Source organism: Sapajus apella, unplaced genomic scaffold (assembly GCF_009761245.1).
Source record: "Sapajus apella isolate SASKATOON/1434 unplaced genomic scaffold, GSC_monkey_1.0 scaffold81, whole genome shotgun sequence".
NCBI lineage: Eukaryota > Metazoa > Chordata > Mammalia > Primates > Cebidae > Sapajus > Sapajus apella.
Window position 1 is genome coordinate 8,701,717 of NW_022437021.1, and position 6,000 is coordinate 8,707,716.

The following is a 6,000-nucleotide window of genomic DNA, read 5'->3' on the forward strand; positions in this document are numbered from 1 at the left end:
GAAACTCAACCATGGTCTGGTGCAGTGGCTCACACCTGTAATCCCAGCACCTTGGGAGGCTAAGGTGGGTGGATCACTTGAGGTCAGGAGTTCGAGACCAGCCGGGCCAACATGGTGAAACCCTGTCTCTACTAAAAACACAAAAACTAGTCAGGTGTGGTGGCGTGCACCTGTAATACCAGTTACTCGGGAGGCTGAGGCAGGAGAATCACTTGAACCTTGGCAGTGGAGGTTGCAGTGAGCCGAGATGGTACCACTGTACCCAGCCTGGGTGACAGAGTGAGAACCTGTCTCAAAAAAAAAAAAAAAAAAAAAAAGAAAAGAAAAAGAAGAAACTCAATCATGAGCAGCAGCAAAGCAATGCTCTTTCACACAAAGGTAAATAAAAATAAATATAAATCATTTGAGAGTCACTAAATTATACTGATGGAGGAAATGCTTGTTTTTACAGTGTTTATATCAAAACTTGACTACCAGATAACAAGTTCATACCATTCTTTTCTCAAAACACCAATGGCTTTACTGGTAAGCAGTTTATGGGGAGGGTTTTAAATTGTGAAGTTTCTCTTAGCATCCAATTGCATTAACAAAATTCTACTAAGAGAGATTCATTTATTTGGATTAACCGTGCCTGGAAAAGTTAATATGTAAATCCTCTGCCATCTTACGATGTCACCTTTAAATACTTACTACTCAGAGTTCAGTTCAGAGACCAGCAGCATTGACATCACTAGGAGCTCATTAAAAATATAGAATCTCAGGCCCCACCCCAGACCTACTGCATGAGAATCTACACTTAACAAGTCCCTACGTGATTCATATGCACATTAAAGTTTGAGAAGCTCTTTTCTAAATGACCTCTTCCCATTCTCTCACTGATCTATTTCTTCAGTAGCTGAAAGCTTCTAATTAAATTGACTCACTGAGATATGAAAGAGTGAAACAGAAAGGACTGATAGGATGGGTGGTTTCAAGAGGCAAATGTTACCTACTTCACAGTTTGACTTAAGGACTAACGCTATTTTAAATGTTCAGAGTTTCACAAATGGAGGAGAGAGAACAGGATGAGCTGGAGATGTAACAGGCTGAAGACATTTTCTTCACCAAAAATCCAAGGAAAGCAGCCTGAACTGTGACTACTGCTCTGAGATAATCCCACAGAAGCGGGTAACTCTCAGCATTGGACGGTGGTGGTGGAGAGCAGTTTAAATACACAATGCAATGCCTGACCTTAAACCACCACCAAATTCCCAGGGGAGCCACTGACCATCATGAACTGAGGCCTGTGGTTGCATTTAATGGAGAAGATAGGGTGGTACTCCACATCTGGGTTGTACAGGGACTGGAACCCAGAAAGCCACAGAGACTTGGGGGCTGAAACAAGTCCTTGACACTAGAACATAGGACACTGACTTCATGTGGAGGGCTGTAACATTCCACTATAGGAGTGAACTATAATTCATTTACACAGTCCTGTACTAACGGACATTTAGATAATCTACTTTTTTGCTGTCATAATGTTGCAACAAATATCCCTTCATCTATTTCTGGGCATTCTATCAGTATATATGCAGGAGAAAGTACTAGCGTACATGCTAACAGCATGAGCTATTGGCTCCTTCCCTTACCTGTTGTAATCTTAAACAAATTACAAAGACTGCCCCTGCATCAATTTTCTCATCTGTCAATTGGAGATAATTATCTCATAGGGCTGTTATGAGGATTAAATTAGCTAATAGACATAAAGGGTTTAGAGTAATGCTTGGCCCATAGGAAGTACCCAACAAATGTTTGCTGCTATTTGTGTCTATTAGAGTTCCTACTCAATTTACATACACAATCATCCTAAATCTTCGTATCAATCCTACAAAGAAATATTCTTATCCCTATTCTAGATAGGAACCACAATCTGAGATTGTGGCTGTCTACCTGGGAAGTTGCCAAGTAGGGATGAAAACTTTAGGTGAATTCAAGGCCTGTGTCCTTTCACCTACCGTTAAACTTCGAACCTGTGAGTTATGCAAGGCAAATCTAAACTTTCCCCTAGGTTGGTTTATTATTCTACTCTGTTGTGTGATATTCTACTATCTGAATAGGGATAAGGGTAAATTTAACCAAAGTTAGAAAAGTGTGTGTTGGGCTGTCAGACTGGTGAATGATCCATAGATTAGATTCTGAGTTTATGAGAGGACATCATTGCTTAGATGCCCCTGATTTCCTAGATACCTCTGATTGGATCAGAGATCAACACTCTAGCTTTGTGTTGGCCAGTCATTAAAGGTCAACAGTCAACAGATGACCTGATAAAGACAGAACTCTATCTATAAGTGTTTCCCTATATTGGAAAGTGACTAACCAAATCAGACCCTCTCCTCTTAGAAGTCTAAGACTCATAGTGAACAATAGCACATAAAGATAGTAGAAACAAAGATAAACAAAGAAAAGTAGAAATAAACAAAAAAAATCTTGAGAATTATGGTATCAGACTAGAAAACAATGGAAATTGATAGTCATGAGGATATATGTCAGTGTCAACACATACTATTTTATAAATTACTAAAGTTTTCTTCAAAAACACAACTCTGGACACATGTCATATTAAATCATAAAAAGGACAAATAATTTATTTTTTAAAAACATTCCTCCATTATATTGGGGAGAGTTATACAGATGATTCAATAATGGAAAACAATCTTTCACTAACCTCTGATTTGAAAAAATAGGAGTCAAGCCAAAAACAGCATATGATCAGGACCCATCTGCACAAAAGCCTAACGTGGCAAATGAAGCAAAGACTCAATAAGGTTGAATCATTATCAAATGTTTCCATGACACTTCAGCAGAGGCATAAACACCAGGGGAAAAAATTTCAGTCTGTATTACTGCAATTCAAATCTTGAGGTCTCAACTGGTGGTATATGTAATTATTAGAAATCATGGTGAAAGTTCATTTTTGTGCTGTAATATTTTTCAGGGATAATTAATCATAAGTCAATAATTATTTAAACTAAAAAGTAATGAAGTTTTTATTTCATTTAACATGCTTAGAAATATTTTTTAGTCCAAGAGATAGTCTTAATGTTAAAGCACTTTCTGAATTTATATAAACTGTATTATTAAATACAATATAAATTTTATATTTTTAATTTGTAAATTATTTTATCTATTATTTTAAAGTAATACACATGTTGTGCAAAACTTCTAAGAATTGAGAGGGTACATAGTGAAGAATAAAAATACTCCCTTCACATATACTATTCAAGCTGTAGCTGCCCTCTAAATGGTAAGCATTTTCAACAGTATGTGTACCGTGTCAAGTCTATGAATATTCAAGTAGATGCACATATACACACATACACATATCATTTTCAGTTCACAAACAGTTTATACTATGTACACTGCACTGTTCAGTCACTTGACTTTTTTTTTCTTAAGGTAAGCTTGGCATCCTCCTACATCAATACTGAATTTTTTCAACGACGGCATACTATTCCACTATAGGGCTGAACTATAATTCATTTAAACAGTCCTGTACTAATGGACATTTAGATAATCTCCTTTTTTGCTGTCATAATGTTGCAACAAACATCCTTTTATATATTGCTGTGCATTTCTATCAGTATATATGCAGGATAGCGTACTAGACATGGACCTGGGAGGTCATAGATCAGGTGTATTTTAAATATTCATAGCTAATGGGACAAATATAATTGTATTTCTTTGCACTTGTATGTTTTAGAATATGCACTGGATTTGAAAATCATAAACTGCATTTTACTTTAAAATCACCTATTTCAGTAAAGACCACTAACAAACCAATCTTCTCAAATCTTATCAATTATAAAGGCTCTCTATATCTTCAAATAACTTTTGAAGAAGTCAAAAGTATGCTGTATTGAAGTAAGTATTATACACACTAATCTAAGGCAGATGTTGTAGGACAAGAAAAGCCAGCACGTCCTGACAGAGCTGGGCTCTTTTTCAGACTGCCAGTCATAGCTTTATTCCTTATTGTCTCCTTTGTTCCAGAAATAAATCCATTGTCCTTGAAACTTTCTTTATACTCCTTGATCTAATACCATAGCCATAAAAGTACCAATGTTTATTTTTAGCTAATTAGTTATAGCTAAAAGAATATCCACCTATATAAAAATGAACATGATAGTTCATATGTCTATTATTGGCTTATCTTCCTAATGGGAGAAATATTTATTGTAACTTTTTATTCTAGGAAAGTCAAAATAATCATTTATTCATAAAATTCAAAGACATACCACAAGTCATGTGCCCTATATCAAGATCCTCAAAGGAAACTAGACTTTGACAGCTCTAAAATGGGCCGGGACCACCTCCTCCAAATGGCTTTCTCAAATTCCCTTCTCATAATTTACTTCCGGCTAACCCCTCCTTCTCTGAATTTTCCTAGTATTTTTCAACCGTACTACAATCTCTTCCTACCTTAATGCCTGTTTCTGTCTTACTTCTCCACTAGACTATTGCCTCCTTTCAGAGAAGCACATTTGCCTGATTTATGTTCATATGCCCACACGTGCTACTGGGGAGAAAACCTCCCTGAATATCCAATTTCTCACCAATAAACTAGAGATACATCTACCCCAGCTGTCTCATAAGGATACGCAGGAGATTCCATGAGATAACAATGTACAGTACCCCCATAAAGTGCTATATAAACAGGTGAGGGAGATAGTCAAGCAATATTTAGGGATGCTATAGTGTCCCTGGAGCTGTGATTCTCATACTTTGTTAAGAATAACAATTCAAGGCATTGACTTATAATGCAGATACTGTCTCTCACCCAGAGGGTTTGTGCAGGGAGCGCTAAGGTAAGGCCTAAGAATCTGCATTGTAACAAGTACTCCACATTTTTCTTATTCCAGGAATATGTTAGCAGAGGTTCTCAACCTTGGTTGCATTTCAAAATCACCTGGGAGCTTTTAAAATTCTAATGCCCATGGCTTACTTCCAACCAACTAAATCACAATTTCTGGAGACAGGACTAGGCAACAGCATCTTTTAATATGCTCCAAATGACTGAATACAAATTCAGTGCTTGAGAACCCTTGTACAAGATAAATACTCCTCAAAATGGTGGTTCCTGAAACTGACCCTCAGAAGTACCATGGCAGGCTTTCTAAACCAACTGATGCCCAGGCCTTCCCTCAGACCTGCTGAATCAGAATCTCCAAGGAGGTAGAGCCCCTGGTTTCTTATAGTTGTAAAACGTTCCTCTACATTATTTTGATGATCACATCTGGAATTGTTAACTCTAAAAATATTCAATACCAAACTCCCATGCAAAGGATACAGAAAGATATTTCAGAGAATAGAAGTATCTACCATATCCTGGACATCCTGTTTAGTGAATTATGTGATAGGTCATGATGACTGATGAGGTGAATATTATTTTCCCTCTTTTACAAGTGAAAACCATAGATTCAGAGAGATCACACCCAGGTGTGCCTGCTACAAAGTCAAATTATTAACGCCAGTGGTTTTCAAAGACCGGTTTTCAGACCAACAGCATCAGCTTGAGGGGATGTGGAGAAATAGGAACGGTTTTACACTGTTGGTGGGAGTGTAAACTACTTCAACCATTGTGGAAGACAGCGTGGTGATTTCTCAAGGACCTAGAAATAGAAATTCCATTTGACCCAGCAATCCCATTACTGGGTATATATCCAAAAGATTATAAATCATTCTATTATAAAGACACATGCACACGTATGTTCATAGCGGCACTGTTTACAATGGCAAAGACCTGGAACCAACCCAAATGCCCATCGATGATAGACTGGACAGGGAAAATGTGGCACATATACACTATGCAGCCATTAAAAAACAATGAGCTTGTGTCCTTTGTAGGGTCATGGATGAATCTGGAAACCATCATTCTCAGCAAACTGACACAAGAACAGAAAATCAAACACTGCACGTTCTCACTCACAGGCGGGTGTTGAACAATGAGAACACATGGACACA

General features: G+C 37.4%; 1 protein-coding gene across 19 annotated transcripts in view; it reads right to left on the reverse strand.

Moving 5' to 3' along the window:
* The window catches only part of ADAM22 (ADAM metallopeptidase domain 22), a 254,110-nt gene that overhangs the window by 98,365 nt on the left and 149,745 nt on the right, over positions 1 to 6,000 (reverse strand). The gene's annotated exons all lie outside the window — the stretch shown is intronic.